At 42.9% G+C, this 15532-nt stretch overlaps 19 non-coding genes across 19 annotated transcripts; all 19 read right to left on the minus strand.

Annotated features, from left to right (window-relative positions):
* Positions 1-194: 194 nt before the first annotated feature.
* On the minus strand, positions 195-335 carry LOC134593237 (U4 spliceosomal RNA). The gene has a single exon (XR_010089747.1). It is a non-coding gene; the product is annotated as a U4 spliceosomal RNA (small nuclear RNA).
* An 899-nt stretch (positions 336-1234) lies between these two features.
* Positions 1235-1401, minus strand: LOC134589770 (U1 spliceosomal RNA). The gene has a single exon (XR_010086796.1). It is a non-coding gene; the product is annotated as a U1 spliceosomal RNA (small nuclear RNA).
* Positions 1402-1871: 470 nt separating this feature from the next.
* On the minus strand, positions 1872-2012 carry LOC134591889 (U4 spliceosomal RNA). The gene has a single exon (XR_010088592.1). It is a non-coding gene; the product is annotated as a U4 spliceosomal RNA (small nuclear RNA).
* An 899-nt stretch (positions 2013-2911) lies between these two features.
* Positions 2912-3078, minus strand: LOC134591181 (U1 spliceosomal RNA). The gene has a single exon (XR_010087996.1). It is a non-coding gene; the product is annotated as a U1 spliceosomal RNA (small nuclear RNA).
* Positions 3079-3547: 469 nt separating this feature from the next.
* LOC134593536 (U4 spliceosomal RNA) lies at positions 3548-3688 on the minus strand. The gene has a single exon (XR_010090004.1). It is a non-coding gene; the product is annotated as a U4 spliceosomal RNA (small nuclear RNA).
* Positions 3689-4587: 899 nt separating this feature from the next.
* Positions 4588-4754, minus strand: LOC134590683 (U1 spliceosomal RNA). The gene has a single exon (XR_010087569.1). It is a non-coding gene; the product is annotated as a U1 spliceosomal RNA (small nuclear RNA).
* Positions 4755-5224: 470 nt separating this feature from the next.
* LOC134591890 (U4 spliceosomal RNA) lies at positions 5225-5365 on the minus strand. Its single transcript, XR_010088593.1, has one exon. It is a non-coding gene; the product is annotated as a U4 spliceosomal RNA (small nuclear RNA).
* Positions 5366-6264: 899 nt separating this feature from the next.
* LOC134589773 (U1 spliceosomal RNA) lies at positions 6265-6431 on the minus strand. The gene has a single exon (XR_010086797.1). It is a non-coding gene; the product is annotated as a U1 spliceosomal RNA (small nuclear RNA).
* A 469-nt stretch (positions 6432-6900) lies between these two features.
* LOC134593721 (U4 spliceosomal RNA) lies at positions 6901-7041 on the minus strand. Its single transcript, XR_010090158.1, has one exon. It is a non-coding gene; the product is annotated as a U4 spliceosomal RNA (small nuclear RNA).
* Positions 7042-7940: 899 nt separating this feature from the next.
* On the minus strand, positions 7941-8107 carry LOC134589774 (U1 spliceosomal RNA). Its single transcript, XR_010086798.1, has one exon. It is a non-coding gene; the product is annotated as a U1 spliceosomal RNA (small nuclear RNA).
* A 469-nt stretch (positions 8108-8576) lies between these two features.
* LOC134593537 (U4 spliceosomal RNA) lies at positions 8577-8717 on the minus strand. Its single transcript, XR_010090005.1, has one exon. It is a non-coding gene; the product is annotated as a U4 spliceosomal RNA (small nuclear RNA).
* An 899-nt stretch (positions 8718-9616) lies between these two features.
* LOC134589775 (U1 spliceosomal RNA) lies at positions 9617-9783 on the minus strand. Its single transcript, XR_010086799.1, has one exon. It is a non-coding gene; the product is annotated as a U1 spliceosomal RNA (small nuclear RNA).
* Positions 9784-10252: 469 nt separating this feature from the next.
* LOC134593539 (U4 spliceosomal RNA) lies at positions 10253-10393 on the minus strand. Its single transcript, XR_010090006.1, has one exon. It is a non-coding gene; the product is annotated as a U4 spliceosomal RNA (small nuclear RNA).
* An 899-nt stretch (positions 10394-11292) lies between these two features.
* On the minus strand, positions 11293-11459 carry LOC134589776 (U1 spliceosomal RNA). Its single transcript, XR_010086800.1, has one exon. It is a non-coding gene; the product is annotated as a U1 spliceosomal RNA (small nuclear RNA).
* Positions 11460-11935: 476 nt separating this feature from the next.
* Positions 11936-12076, minus strand: LOC134591903 (U4 spliceosomal RNA). The gene has a single exon (XR_010088605.1). It is a non-coding gene; the product is annotated as a U4 spliceosomal RNA (small nuclear RNA).
* An 899-nt stretch (positions 12077-12975) lies between these two features.
* On the minus strand, positions 12976-13142 carry LOC134589777 (U1 spliceosomal RNA). The gene has a single exon (XR_010086801.1). It is a non-coding gene; the product is annotated as a U1 spliceosomal RNA (small nuclear RNA).
* Positions 13143-13612: 470 nt separating this feature from the next.
* LOC134593187 (U4 spliceosomal RNA) lies at positions 13613-13753 on the minus strand. Its single transcript, XR_010089705.1, has one exon. It is a non-coding gene; the product is annotated as a U4 spliceosomal RNA (small nuclear RNA).
* An 889-nt stretch (positions 13754-14642) lies between these two features.
* On the minus strand, positions 14643-14809 carry LOC134591308 (U1 spliceosomal RNA). Its single transcript, XR_010088106.1, has one exon. It is a non-coding gene; the product is annotated as a U1 spliceosomal RNA (small nuclear RNA).
* A 472-nt stretch (positions 14810-15281) lies between these two features.
* Positions 15282-15422, minus strand: LOC134591891 (U4 spliceosomal RNA). Its single transcript, XR_010088594.1, has one exon. It is a non-coding gene; the product is annotated as a U4 spliceosomal RNA (small nuclear RNA).
* Between the last annotated feature and the right edge of the window lie 110 nt (positions 15423-15532).

A 15532-nucleotide genomic window follows, 5' to 3' on the forward strand; every position in this document is an offset into this window, starting at 1 on the left:
TGGGAATTCGTAGCATGTAGTGAGAATAGTGTGCTGCCGGAAACAAGTGAATTCAGTGGGAGAGAAAGGTAAAAGGGAAATGCTAAGAAGCCAGCGGAAGGAATGGTGCAACAGAGCTCAGGAAGAAACGGGAGTCACGTAAGACACGCCCTAGACATGGGGCGCCATAAACTTTTATTAAATCAATCTTTCAGTCTCCTTAGAGCCTGTCAAAAATTGCCAATGCTGACTGTATTTCAAGTCATCATGGCAGGGTATTGGGTAAAGTTTTCAATTAGCAATAATCACGCCTCGGATTGACCTCATGGGCTACGATACTGCCACTGCGCAAAGCTAGCTGTTCAAGTGGGCCAGCTTTTAAGAGCTACCACGTAAGGAAACTTTAAGACAGCGGTGAGAAAAAGTTCATGACCATAAGCCATTGCAAAGGATTATGGGAGGCAATATTCTAATTAGGCCCGCTTCCTCCTACAGGGAAGCTTAAACCCCAACAAATTCCTCGGTTTTCTTATATGGCATCTTGGAATGGTTCCAAACCTATAACAGAGAGTGAGGGCAACCATATCTTGCAGCAAACCTTGTACATTTTTTTTTCTCTCTTTGGAAACAGTTTTGCCAAGATTCTACTACAGCAGCCATTAGGCAGAGTACACAATCCGCTGGTCTACGTTCGTCCCCAAAGTCACACATTTCATGACTCCATCGATAGGAATGACCCTTGCCTAGCACCTGTCTTCTCTTCATCCACACTCAACAGGGCTGAAAGAACATTTGTGGTGGCTTTTTCAAAATTCCATGGTGTTCATTAGTAAGTGCTAGCGACCACCCAGCTATTCCTAAGGTTTGGTCTGATTGTCTCAAGCGGCAATTCACTGCCTTGATCCAGAAAATCTTTTTTTCCCAGAAATTCAATCAAACGTTACGTTCTGTTGGAAGACGTAATATAGGTCTCCAATTCTTTATTTCTTCCATTGCATTTAAGCATACAATAAATCAAAAGAAGTCAGGATAAAAAAATGTAGAAAAAAAAGCTGAAAAGTTAAAATAAAAAGTGAAATTCTGGCTTAAAACTGGTCTCCAGAAAACATAGATAATAAAAATGATCAAACCTAGGAAATGATTGTCGCTGCCTGCTTGATGTGGAAAGTAAGAGCCAAAGAAGACGGGTGCCGTGGCTGAAATTATCCTTCGTCAGAATTGGTGAAGTCCTCTATTTTTGTCAAAAAAGCAAACACAGGGGAAAGCGCGAACGCAGTCCCCCACTACCATAAATTATGCAGTCGAGTTTCCCACATTTGAGGAAATCGCAGAGGTCAACTGGTACGGAGTGCAATGAACCAGCCTCACTCTGGGAGAGCCACCTTAGGGATCATGGCTATTGCTCCCCTGCCAGGTAAGTATGACATGACGGGTACATTCAAAGGCACGCCCGCTGGGAAGCCTTTCCTTTAGGCTGTGGTGAAATAATAAAGCAAGTTAAAAAAAAAAAAAGCAAATAAATAATCCAAATGATAGAAGGCTACAAAAGATTACCAAACCTCGTGGCTGATCGTTGTTTTCCTTAGCTACCAGTAATTTTAGTGCCTTCAGGTGGTTAGGTGTGAATAATTGAGCTGGATTCAGGGTGCGAAGGAGCAATTAGCATAAAGGCAAATGCTAGGCCAATGAGCCGAAGGATGGGAATTCGTAGCATGGAGTGAGAATAGTGTGCTGCCGGAAACAAGTGGATTCAGTGGGAGAGAAAGGTAAAAGGGAAATGCTAAGAAGCCAGCGGAAGGAATGGTGCAACAGAGCTCAGGAAGAAACGGGAGTCACGTAAGACACGCCCTAGACATGGGGCGCCATAAACTTTTATTAAACCAATCTTTCAGTCTCCTTAGAGCCTGTCAAAAATTGCCAATGCTGACTTTATTTCAAGTCATCATGGCGGGGTATTGGGTAAAGTTTTCAATTAGCAATAATCACGCCTCGGATTGACCTCATGGGCTACGATACTGCCACTGCGCAAAGCTAGCTGTTCAAGTGGGCCAGCTTTTAAGAGCTACCACGTAAGGACACTTTAAGACAGCGGTGAGAAAAAGTTCATGACCATAAGCCATTGCAAAGGATTATGGGAGGCAATATTCTAATTAGGCCCGCTTCCTCCTACAGGGAAGCTTAAACCCCAACAAATTCCTCGGTCTTCTTATATGGCATCTTGGAATGGTTCCAAACCTATAACAGAGAGTGAGGGCAACCATATCTTGCAGCAAACCTTGTACAATTTTTTTTCTCTCTTTGGAAACAGTTTTGCCAAGATTCTACTACAGCAGCCATTAGGCAGAGTACACAATCCGCTGGTCTACGTTCGTCCCCAAAGTCACACATTTCATGACTCCATCGATAGGAATGACCCTTGCCTAGCACCTGTCTTCTCTTCATCCACACTCAACAGGGCTGAAAGAACATTTGTGGTGGCTTTTTCAAAATTCCATGGTGTTCATTAGTAAGTGCTAGCGACCACCCAGCTATTCCTAAGGTTTGGTCTGATTGTCTCAAGCGGCAATTCACTGCCTTGATCCAGAAAATCTTTTTTTCCCAGAAATTCAATCAAACGTTACGTTCTGTTGGAAGACGTAATATAGGTCTCCAATTCTTTATTTCTTCCATTGCATTTAAGCATACAATAAATCAAAAGAAGTCAGGATAAAAAAATGTAGAAAAAAAAGCTGAAAAGTTAAAATAAAAAGTGAAATTCTGGCTTAAAACTGGTCTCCAGAAAACATAGATAATAAAAATGATCAAACCTAGGAAATGATTGTCGCTGCCTGCTTGATGTGGAAAGTAAGAGCCAAAGAAGACGGGTGCCGTGGCTGAAATTATCCTTCGTCAGAATTGGTGAAGTCCTCTATTTTTGTCAAACAAGCAAACACAGGGTAAAGCGCGAACGCAGTCCCCCACTACCATAAATTATGCAGTCGAGTTTCCCACATTTGAGGAAATCGCAGAGGTCAACTGGTACGGAGTGCAATGAACCAGCCTCACTCTGGGAGAGCCACCTTAGGGATCATGGCTATTGCTCCCCTGCCAGGTAAGTATGACATGACGGGTACATTCAAAGGCACGCCCGCTGGGAAGCCTTTCCTTTAGGCTGTGGTGAAATAATAAAGCAAGTTAAAAAAAAAAAAGCAAATAAATAATCCAAATGATAGAAGGCTACAAAAGATTACCAAACCTCGTGGCTGATCGTTGTTTTCCTTAGCTACCAGTAATTTTAGTGCCTTCAGGTGGTTAGGTGTGAATAATTGAGCTGGATTCAGGGTGCGAAGGAGCAATTTGCATAAAGGCAAATGCTAGGCCAATGAGCCGAAGGATGGGAATTCGTAGCATGTAGTGAGAATAGTGTGCTGCCGGAAACAAGTGAATTCAGTGGGAGAGAAAGGTAAAAGGGAAATGCTAAGAAGCCAGCGGAAGGAATGGTGCAACAGAGCTCAGGAAGAAACGGGAGTCACGTAAGACACGCCCTAGACATGGGGCGCCATAAACTTTTATTAAACCAATCTTTCAGTCTCCTTAGAGCCTGTCAAATATTGCCAATGCTGACTGTATTTCAAGTCATCATGGCGGGGTATTTGGTAAAGTTTTCAATTAGCAATAATCACGCCTCGGATTGACCTCATGGGCTACGATACTGCCACTGCGCAAAGCTAGCTGTTCAAGTGGGCCAGCTTTTAAGAGCTACCACGTAAGGAAACTTTAAGACAGCGGTGAGAAAAAGTTCATGACCATAAGCCATTGCAAAGGATTATGGGAGGCAATATTCTAATTAGGCCCACTTCCTCCTACAGGGAAGCTTAAACCCCAACAAATTCCTCGGTCTTCTTATATGGCATCTTGGAATGGTTCCAAACCTATAACAGAGAGTGAGGGCAACCATATCTTGCAGCAAACCTTGTACATTTTTTTTTCTCTCTTTGGAAACAGTTTTGCCAAGATTCTACTACAGCAGCCATTAGGCAGAGTACACAATCCGCTGGTCTACGTTCGTGCCCAAAGTCACACATTTCATGACTCCATCGATAGGAATGACCCTTGCCTAGCACCTGTCTTCTCTTCATCCACACTCAACAGGGCTGAAAGAACATTTGTGGTGGCTTTTTCAAAATTCCATGGTGTTCATTAGTAAGTGCTAGCGACCACCCAGCTATTCCTAAGGTTTGGTCTGATTGTCTCAAGCGGCAATTCACTGCCTTGATCCAGAAAATCTTTTTTTCCCAGAAATTCAATCAAACGTTACGTTCTGTTGGAAGACGTAATATAGGTCTCCAATTCTTTATTTCTTCCATTGCATTTAAGCATACAATAAATCAAAAGAAGTCAGGATAAAAAAATGTAGAAAAAAAAGCTGAAAAGTTAAAATAAAAAGTGAAATTCTGGCTTAAAACTGGTCTCCAGAAAACATAGATAATAAAAATGATCAAACCTAGGAAATGATTGTCGCTGCCTGCTTGATGTGGAAAGTAAGAGCCAAAGAAGACGGGTGCCGTGGCTGAAATTATCCTTCGTCAGAATTGGTGAAGTCCTCTATTTTTGTCAAACAAGCAAACACAGGGGAAAGCGCGAACGCAGTCCCCCACTACCATAAATTATGCAGTCAAGTTTCCCACATTTGAGGAAATCGCAGAGGTCAACTGGTACGGAGTGCAATGAACCAGCCTCACTCTGGGAGAGCCACCTTAGGGATCATGGCTATTGCTCCCCTGCCAGGTAAGTATGACATGACGGGTACATTCAAAGGCACGCCCGCTGGGAAGCCTTTCCTTTAGGCTGTGGTGAAATAATAAAGCAAGTTAAAAAAAAAAAAAGCAAATAAATAATCCAAATGATAGAAGGCTACAAAAGATTACCAAACCTCGTGGCTGATCGTTGTTTTCCTTAGCTACCAGTAATTTTAGTGCCTTCAGGTGGTTAGGTGTGAATAATTGAGCTGGATTCAGGGTGCGAAGGAGCAATTTGCATAAAGGCAAATGCTAGGCCAATGAGCCGAAGGATGGGAATTCGTAGCATGTAGTGAGAATAGTGTGCTGCCGGAAACAAGTGGATTCAGTGGGAGAGAAAGGTAAAAGGGAAATGCTAAGAAGCCAGCGGAAGGAATGGTGCAACAGAGCTCAGGAAGAAACGGGAGTCACGTAAGACACGCCCTAGACATGGGGCGCCATAAACTTTTATTAAACCAATCTTTCAGTCTCCTTAGAGCCTGTCAAAAATTGCCAATGCTGACTTTATTTCAAGTCATCATGGCGGGGTATTGGGTAAAGTTTTCAATTAGCAATAATCACGCCTCGGATTGACCTCATGGGCTACGATACTGCCACTGCGCAAAGCTAGCTGTTCAAGTGGGCCAGCTTTTAAGAGCTACCACGTAAGGACACTTTAAGACAGCGGTGAGAAAAAGTTCATGACCATAAGCCATTGCAAAGGATTATGGGAGGCAATATTCTAATTAGGCCCGCTTCCTCCTACAGGGAAGCTTAAACCCCAACAAATTCCTCGGTCTTCTTATATGGCATCTTGGAATGGTTCCAAACCTATAACAGAGAGTGAGGGCAACCATATCTTGCAGCAAACCTTGTACAATTTTTTTTCTCTCTTTGGAAACAGTTTTGCCAAGATTCTACTACAGCAGCCATTAGGCAGAGTACACAATCCGCTGGTCTACGTTCGTCCCCAAAGTCACACATTTCATGACTCCATCGATAGGAATGACCCTTGCCTAGCACCTGTCTTCTCTTCATCCACACTCAACAGGGCTGAAAGAACATTTGTGGTGGCTTTTTCAAAATTCCATGGTGTTCATTAGTAAGTGCTAGCGACCACCCAGCTATTCCTAAGGTTTGGTCTGATTGTCTCAAGCGGCAATTCACTGCCTTGATCCAGAAAATCTTTTTTTCCCAGAAATTCAATCAAACGTTACGTTCTGTTGGAAGACCTAATATAGGTCTCCAATTCTTTATTTCTTCCATTGCATTGAAGCATACAATAAATCAAAAGAAGTCAGGATAAAAAAATGATGAAAAAAAAGCTGAAAAGTTAAAATAAAAAGTGAAATTCTGGCTTAAAACTGGTCTCCAGAAAACATAGATAATAAAAATGATCAAACCTAGGAAATGATTGTCGCTGCCTGCTTGATGTGGAAAGTAAGAGCCAAAGAAGACGGGTGCCGTGGCTGAAATTATCCTTCGTCAGAATTGGTGAAGTCCTCTATTTTTGTCAAACAAGCAAACACAGGGGAAAGCGCGAACGCAGTCCCCCACTACCATAAATTATGCAGTCGAGTTTCCCACATTTGAGGAAATCGCAGAGGTCAACTGGTACGGAGTGCAATGAACCAGCCTCACTCTGGGAGAGCCACCTTAGGGATCATGGCTATTGCTCCCCTGCCAGGTAAGTATGACATGACGGGTACATTCAAAGGCACGCCCGCTGGGAAGCCTTTCCTTTAGGCTGTGGTGAAATAATAAAGCAAGTTAAAAAAAAAAAAGCAAATAAATAATCCAAATGATAGAAGGCTACAAAAGATTACCAAAACTCGTGGCTGATCGTTGTTTTCCTTAGCTACCAGTAATTTTAGTGCCTTCAGGTGGTTAGGTGTGAATAATTGAGCTGGATTCAGGGTGCGAAGGAGCAATTTGCATAAAGGCAAATGCTAGGCCAATGAGCCGAAGGATGGGAATTCGTAGCATGTAGTGAGAATAGTGTGCTGCCGGAAACAAGTGAATTCAGTGGGAGAGAAAGGTAAAAGGGAAATGCTAAGAAGCCAGCGGAAGGAATGGTGCAACAGAGCTCAGGAAGAAACGGGAGTCACGTAAGACACGCCCTAGACATGGGGCGCCATAAACTTTTATTAAACCAATCTTTCAGTCTCCTTAGAGCCTGTCAAATATTGCCAATGCTGACTGTATTTCAAGTCATCATGGCGGGGTATTTGGTAAAGATTTCAATTAGCAATAATCACGCCTCGGATTGACCTCATGGGCTACGATACTGCCACTGCGCAAAGCTAGCTGTTCAAGTGGGCCAGCTTTTAAGAGCTACCACGTAAGGAAACTTTAAGACAGCGGTGAGAAAAAGTTCATGACCATAAGCCATTGCAAAGGATTATGGGAGGCAATATTCTAATTAGGCCCACTTCCTCCTACAGGGAAGCTTAAACCCCAACAAATTCCTCGGTCTTCTTATATGGCATCTTGGAATGGTTCCAAACCTATAACAGAGAGTGAGGGCAACCATATCTTGCAGCAAACCTTGTACAATTTTTTTTCTCTCTTTGGAAACAGTTTTGCCAAGATTCTACTACAGCAGCCATTAGGCAGAGTACACAATCCGCTGGTCTACGTTCGTCCCCAAAGTCACACATTTCATGACTCCAGCGATAGGAATGACCCTTGCCTAGCACCTGTCTTCTCTTCATCCACACTCAACAGGGCTGAAAGAACATTTGTGGTGGCTTTTTCAAAATTCCATGGTGTTCATTAGTAAGTGCTAGCGACCACCCAGCTATTCCTAAGGTTTGGTCTGATTGTCTCAAGCGGCAATTCACTGCCTTGATCCAGAAAATCTTTTTTTCCCAGAAATTCAATCAAACGTTACGTTCTGTTGGAAGACGTAATATAGGTCTCCAATTCTTTATTTCTTCCATTGCATTGAAGCATACAATAAATCAAAAGAAGTCAGGATAAAAAAATGATGAAAAAAAAGCTGAAAAGTTAAAATAAAAAGTGAAATTCTGGCTTAAAACTGGTCTCCAGAAAACATAGATAATAAAAATGATCAAGCCTAGGAAATGATTGTCGCTGCCTGCTTGATGCGGAAAGTAAGAGCCAAAGAAGACGGGTGCCGTGGTTGAAATTATCCTTCGTCAGAATTGGTGAAGTTCTCTATTTTTGTCAAACAAGCAAACACAGGGGAAAGCGCGAACGCAGTCCCCCACTACCATAAATTATGCAGTCGAGTTTCCCACATTTGAGGAAATCGCAGAGGTCAACTGGTACGGAGTGCAATGAACCAGCCTCACTCTGGGAGAGCCACCTTAGGGATCATGGCTATTGCTCCCCTGCCAGGTAAGTATGACATGACGGGTACATTCAAAGGCACGCCCGCTGGGAAGCCTTTCCTTTAGGCTGTGGTGAAATAATAAAGCAAGTTAAAAAAAAAAAAGCAAATAAATAATCCAAATGATAGAAGGCTACAAAAGATTACCAAACCTCGTGGCTGATCGTTGTTTTCCTTAGCTACCAGTAATTTTAGTGCCTTCAGGTGGTTAGGTGTGAATAATTGAGCTGGATTCAGGGTGCGAAGGAGCAATTTGCATAAAGGCAAATGCTAGGCCAAAGAGCCGAAGGATGGGAATTCGTAGCATGTAGTGAGAATAGTGTGCTGCCGGAAACAAGTGAATTCAGTGGGAGAGAAAGGTAAAAGGGAAATGCTAAGAAGCCAGCGGAAGGAATGGTGCAACAGAGCTCAGGAAGAAACGGGAGTCACGTAAGACACGCCCTAGACATGGGGCGCCATAAACTTTTATTAAACCAATCTTTCAGTCTCCTTAGAGCCTGTCAAATATTGCCAATGCTGACTGTATTTCAAGTCATCATGGCGGGGTATTTGGTAAAGTTTTCAATTAGCAATAATCACGCCTCGGATTGACCTCATGGGCTACGATACTGCCACTGCGCAAAGCTAGCTGTTCAAGTGGGCCAGCTTTTAAGAGCTACCACGTAAGGAAACTTTAAGACAGCGGTGAGAAAAAGTTCATGACCATAAGCCATTGCAAAGGATTATGGGAGGCAATATTCTAATTAGGCCCACTTCCTCCTACAGGGAAGCTTAAACCCCAACAAATTCCTCGGTCTTCTTATATGGCATCTTGGAATGGTTCCAAACCTATAACAGAGAGTGAGGGCAACCATATCTTGCAGCAAACCTTGTACATTTTTTTTTCTCTCTTTGGAAACAGTTTTGCCAAGATTCTACTACAGCAGCCATTAGGCAGAGTACACAATCCGCTGGTCTACGTTCGTCCCCAAAGTCACACATTTCATGACTCCATCGATAGGAATGACCCTTGCCTAGCACCTGTCTTCTCTTCATCCACACTCAACAGGGCTGAAAGAACATTTGTGGTGGCTTTTTCAAAATTCCATGGTGTTCATTAGTAAGTGCTAGCGACCACCCAGCTATTCCTAAGGTTTGGTCTGATTGTCTCAAGCGGCAATTCACTGCCTTGATCCAGAAAATCTTTTTTTCCCAGAAATTCAATCAAACGTTACGTTCTGTTGGAAGACGTAATATAGGTCTCCAATTCTTTATTTCTTCCATTGCATTTAAGCATACAATAAATCAAAAGAAGTCAGGATAAAAAAATGTAGAAAAAAAAGCTGAAAAGTTAAAATAAAAAGTGAAATTCTGGCTTAAAACTGGTCTCCAGAAAACATAGATAATAAAAATGATCAAACCTAGGAAATGATTGTCGCTGCCTGCTTGATGTGGAAAGTAAGAGCCAAAGAAGACGGGTGCCGTGGCTGAAATTATCCTTCGTCAGAATTGGTGAAGTCCTCTATTTTTGTCAAACAAGCAAACACAGGGGAAAGCGCGAACGCAGTCCCCCACTACCATAAATTATGCAGTCGAGTTTCCCACATTTGAGGAAATCGCAGAGGTCAACTGGTACGGAGTGCAATGAACCAGCCTCACTCTGGGAGAGCCACCTTAGGGATCATGGCTATTGCTCCCCTGCCAGGTAAGTATGACATGACGGGTACATTCAAAGGCACGCCCGCTGGGAAGCCTTTCCTTTAGGCTGTGGTGAAATAATAAAGCAAGTTAAAAAAAAAAAAGCAAATAAATAATCCAAATGATAGAAGGCTACAAAAGATTACCAAACCTCGTGGCTGATCGTTGTTTTCCTTAGCTACCAGTAATTTTAGTGCCTTCAGGTGGTTAGGTGTGAATAATTGAGCTGGATTCAGGGTGCGAAGGAGCAATTTGCATAAAGGCAAATGCTAGGCCAATGAGCCGAAGGATGGGAATTCGTAGCATGTAGTGAGAATAGTGTGCTGCCGGAAACAAGTGAATTCAGTGGGAGAGAAAGGTAAAAGGGAAATGCTAAGAAGCCAGCGGAAGGAATGGTGCAACAGAGCTCAGGAAGAAACGGGAGTCACGTAAGACACGCCCTAGACATGGGGCGCCATAAACTTTTATTAAACCAATCTTTCAGTCTCCTTAGAGCCTGTCAAATATTGCCAATGCTGACTGTATTTCAAGTCATCATGGCGGGGTATTTGGTAAAGTTTTCAATTAGCAATAATCACGCCTCGGATTGACCTCATGGGCTACGATACTGCCACTGCGCAAAGCTAGCTGTTCAAGTGGGCCAGCTTTTAAGAGCTACCAAGTAAGGAAACTTTAAGACAGCGGTGAGAAAAAGTTCATGACCATAAGCCATTGCAAAGGATTATGGGAGGCAATATTCTAATTAGGCCCACTTCCTCCTACAGGGAAGCTTAAACCCCAACAAATTCCTCGGTCTTCTTATATGGCATCTTGGAATGGTTCCAAACCTATAACAGAGAGTGAGGGCAACCATATCTTGCAGCAAACCTTGTACATTTTTTTTTCTCTCTTTGGAAACAGTTTTGCCAAGATTCTACTACAGCAGCCATTAGGCAGAGTACACAATCCGCTGGTCTACGTTCGTCCCCAAAGTCACACATTTCATGACTCCATCGATAGGAATGACCCTTGCCTAGCACCTGTCTTCTCTTCATCCACACTCAACAGGGCTGAAAGAACATTTGTGGTGGCTTTTTCAAAATTCCATGGTGTTCATTAGTAAGTGCTAGCGACCACCCAGCTATTCCTAAGGTTTGGTCTGATTGTCTCAAGCGGCAATTCACTGCCTTGATCCAGAAAATCTTTTTTTCCCAGAAATTCAATCAAACGTTACGTTCTGTTGGAAGACGTAATATAGGTCTCCAATTCTTTATTTCTTCCATTGCATTTAAGCATACAATAAATCAAAAGAAGTCAGGATAAAAAAATGTAGAAAAAAAAGCTGAAAAGTTAAAATAAAAAGTGAAATTCTGGCTTAAAACTGGTCTCCAGAAAACATAGATAATAAAAATGATCAAACCTAGGAAATGATTGTCGCTGCCTGCTTGATGTGGAAAGTAAGAGACAAAGAAGACGGGTGCCGTGGCTGAAATTATCCTTCGTCAGAATTGGTGAAGTCCTCTATTTTTGTCAAACAAGCAAACACAGGGGAAAGCGCGAACGCAGTCCCCCACTACCATAAATTATGCAGTCGAGTTTCCCACATTTGAGGAAATCGCAGAGGTCAACTGGTACGGAGTGCAATGAACCAGCCTCACTCTGGGAGAGCCACCTTAGGGATCATGGCTATTGCTCCCCTGCCAGGTAAGTATGACATGACGGGTACATTCAAAGGCACGCCCGCTGGGAAGCCTTTCCTTTAGGCTGTGGTGAAATAATAAAGCAAGTTAAAAAAAAAAAAAAGAAGAGCAAATAAATAATCCAAATGATAGAAGGCTACAAAAGATTACCAAACCTCGTGGCTGATCGTTGTTTTCCTTAGCTACCAGTAATTTTAGTGCCTTCAGGTGGTTAGGTGTGAATAATTGAGCTGGATTCAGGGTGCGAAGGAGCAATTTGCATAAAGGCAAATGCTAGGCCAATGAGCCGAAGGATGGGAATTCGTAGCATGTAGTGAGAATAGTGTGCTGCCGGAAACAAGTGGATTCAGTGGGAGAGAAAGGTAAAAGGGAAATGCTAAGAAGCCAGCGGAAGGAATGGTGCAACAGAGCTCAGGAAGAAACGGGAGTCACGTAAGACACGCCCTAGACATGGGGCGCCATAAACTTTTATTAAACCAATCTTTCAGTCTCCTTAGAGCCTGTCAAAAATTGCCAATGCTGACTTTATTTCAAGTCATCATGGCGGGGTATTGGGTTAAGTTTTCAATTAGCAATAATCACGCCTCGGATTGACCTCATGGGCTACGATACTGCCACTGCGCAAAGCTAGTTGTTCAAGTGGGCCAGCTTTTAAGAGCTACCACGTAAGGACACTTTAAGACAGCGGTGAGAAAAAGTTCATGACCATAAGCCATTGCAAAGGATTATGGGAGGCAATATTCTAATTAGGCCCGCTTCCTCCTACAGGGAAGCTTAAACCCCAACAAATTCCTCGGTCTTCTTATATGGCATCTTGGAATGGTTCCAAACCTATAACAGAGAGTGAGGGCAACCATATCTTGCAGCAAACCTTGTACAATTTTTTTTCTCTCTTTGGAAACAGTTTTGCCAAGATTCTACTACAGCAGCCATTAGGCAGAGTACACAATCCGCTGGTCTACGTTCGTCCCCAAAGTCACACATTTCATGACTCCATCGATAGGAATGACCCTTGCCTAGCACCTGTCTTCTCTTCATCCACACTCAACAGGGCTGAAAGAACATTTGTGGTGGCTTTTTCAAAATTCCATGGTGTTCATTAGTAAGTGCTAGCGACCACCCAGCTATTCCTAAGGTTTGGTCTGATTGTCTCAAGCGGCAATTCACTGCCTTGATCCAGAAAATCTTTTTTTCCCAGAAATTCAATCAAACGTTACGTTCTGTTGGAAGACGTAATATAGGTCTCCAATTCTTTATTTCTTCCATTGCATTTAAGCATACAATAAATCAAAAGAAGTCAGGATAAAAAAATGTAGAAAAAAAAGCTGAAAAGTTAAAATAAAAAGTGAAATTCTGGCTTAAAACTGGTCTCCAGAAAACATAGATAATAAAAATGATCAAACCTAGGAAATGATTGTCGCTGCCTGCTTGATGTGGAAAGTAAGAGCCAAAGAAGACGGGTGCCGTGGCTGAAATTATCCTTCGTCAGAATTGGTGAAGTTCTCTATTTTTGTCAAACGAGCAAACACAGGGGAAAGCGCGAACGCAGTCCCCCACTACCATAAATTATGCAGTCGAGTTTCCCACATTTGAGGAAATCGCAGAGGTCAACTGGTACGGAGTGCAATGAACCAGCCTCACTCTGGGAGAGCCACCTTAGGGATCATGGCTATTGCTCCCCTGCCAGGTAAGTATGACATGACGGGTACATTCAAAGGCACGCCCGCTGGGAAGCCTTTCCTTTAGGCTGTGGTGAAATAATAAAGCAAGTTAAAAAAAAAAAAAGCAAATAAATAATCCAAATGATAGAAGGCTACAAAAGATTACCAAACCTCGTGGCTGATCGTTGTTTTCCTTAGCTACCAGTAATTTTAGTGCCTTCAGGTGGTTAGGTGTGAATAATTGAGCTGGATTCAGGGTGCGAAGGAGCAATTTGCATAAAGGCAAATGCTAGGCCAATGAGCCGAAGGATGGGAATTCGTAGCATGTAGTGAGAATAGTGTGCTGCCGGAAACAAGTGAATTCAGTGGGAGAGAAAGGTAAAAGGGAAATGCTAAGAAGCCAGCGGAAGGAATGGTGCAACAGAGCTCAGGAAGAAACGGGAGTCACGTAAGACACGCCCTAGACATGGGGCGCCATAAACTTTTATTAAACCAATCTTTCAGTCTCCTTAGAGCCTGTCAAAAATTGCCAATGCTGACTGTATTTCAAGTCATCATGGCAGGGTATTGGGTAAAGTTTTCAATTAGCAATAATCACGCCTCGGATTGACCTCATGGGCTACGATACTGCCACTGCACAAAGCTAGCTGTTCAAGTGGGCCAGCTTTTAAGAGCTACCACGTAAGGAAACTTTAAGACAGCGGTGAGAAAAAGTTCATGACCATAAGCCATTGCAAAGGATTATGGGAGGCAATATTCTAATTAGGCCCGCTTCCTCCTACAGGGAAGCTTAAACCCCAACAAATTCCTCGGTTTTCTTATATGGCATCTTGGAATGGTTCCAAACCTATAACAGAGAGTGAGGGCAACCATATCTTGCAGCAAACCTTGTACAATTTTTTTTTCTCTCTTTGGAAACAGTTTTGCCAAGATTCTACTACAGCAGCCATTAGGCAGAGTACACAATCCGCTGGTCTACGTTCGTCCTCAAAGTCACACATTTCATGACTCCATCGATAGGAATGACCCTTGCCTAGCACCTGTCTTCTCTTCATCCACACTCAACAGGGCTGAAAGAACATTTGTGGTGGCTTTTTCAAAATTCCATGGTGTTCATTAGTAAGTGCTAGCGACCACCCAGCTATTCCTAAGGTTTGGTCTGATTGTCTCAAGCGGCAATTCACTGCCTTGATCCAGAAAATCTTTTTTTCCCAGAAATTCAATCAAACGTTACGTTCTGTTGGAAGACGTTATATAGGTCTCCAATCCTTTATTTCTTCCATTGCATTGAAGCATACAATAAATCAAAAGAAGTCAGGATAAAAAAAAAGCTGAAAAGTTAAAATAAAAAGTGAAATTCTGGCTTAAAACTGGTCTCCAGAAAACATAGATAATAAAAATGATCAAACCTAGGAAATGATTGTCGCTGCCTGCTTGATGTGGAAAGTAAGAGCCAAAGAAGACGGGTGCCGTGGCTGAAATTATCCTTCGTCAGAATTGGTGAAGTTCTCTATTTTTGTCAAACAAGCAAACACAGGGGAAAGCGCGAACGGAGTACCCCACTACCATAAATTATGCAGTCGAGTTTCCCACATTTGAGGAAATCGCAGAGGTCAACTGGTACGGAGTGCAATGAACCAGCCTCACTCTGGGAGAGCCACCTTAGGGATCATGGCTATTGCTCCCCTGCCAGGTAAGTATGACATGACGGGTACATTCAAAGGCACGCCCGCTGGGAAGCCTTTCCTTTAGGCTGTGGTGAAATAATAAAGCAAGTTAAAAAAAAAAAAAAAGCAAATAAATAATCCAAATGATAGAAGGCTACAAAAGATTACCAAACCTCGTGGCTGATCGTTGTTTTCCTTAGCTACCAGTAATTTTAGTGCCTTCAGGTGGTTAGGTGTGAATAATTGAGCTGGATTCAGGGTGCGAAGGAGCAATTTGCATAAAGGCAAATGCTAGGCCAATGAGCCGAAGGATGGGAATTCGTAGCATGGAGTGAGAATAGTGTGCTGCCGGAAACAAGTGAATTCAGTGGGAGAGAAAGGTAAAAGGGAAATGCTAAGAAGCCAGCGGAAGGAATGGTGCAACAGAGCTCAGGAAGAAACGGGAGTCACGTAAGACACGCCCTAGACATGGGGCGCCATAAACTTTTATTAAACCAATCTTTCAGTCTCCTTAGAGCCTGTCAAAAATTGCCAATGCTGACTTTATTTCAAGTCATCATGGCGGGGTATTGGGTAAAGTTTTCAATTAGCAATAATCACGCCTCGGATTGACCTCATGGGCTACGATACTGCCACTGCGCAAAGCTAGTTGTTCAAGTGGGCCAGCTTTTAAGAGCTACCACGTAAGGACACTTTAAGACAGCGGTGAGAAAAAGTTCATGACCATAAGCCATTGCAAAGGATTATGGGAGGCAAT

Source organism: Pelobates fuscus, chromosome 2 (genome assembly GCF_036172605.1).
Source record: "Pelobates fuscus isolate aPelFus1 chromosome 2, aPelFus1.pri, whole genome shotgun sequence".
NCBI lineage: Eukaryota > Metazoa > Chordata > Amphibia > Anura > Pelobatidae > Pelobates > Pelobates fuscus.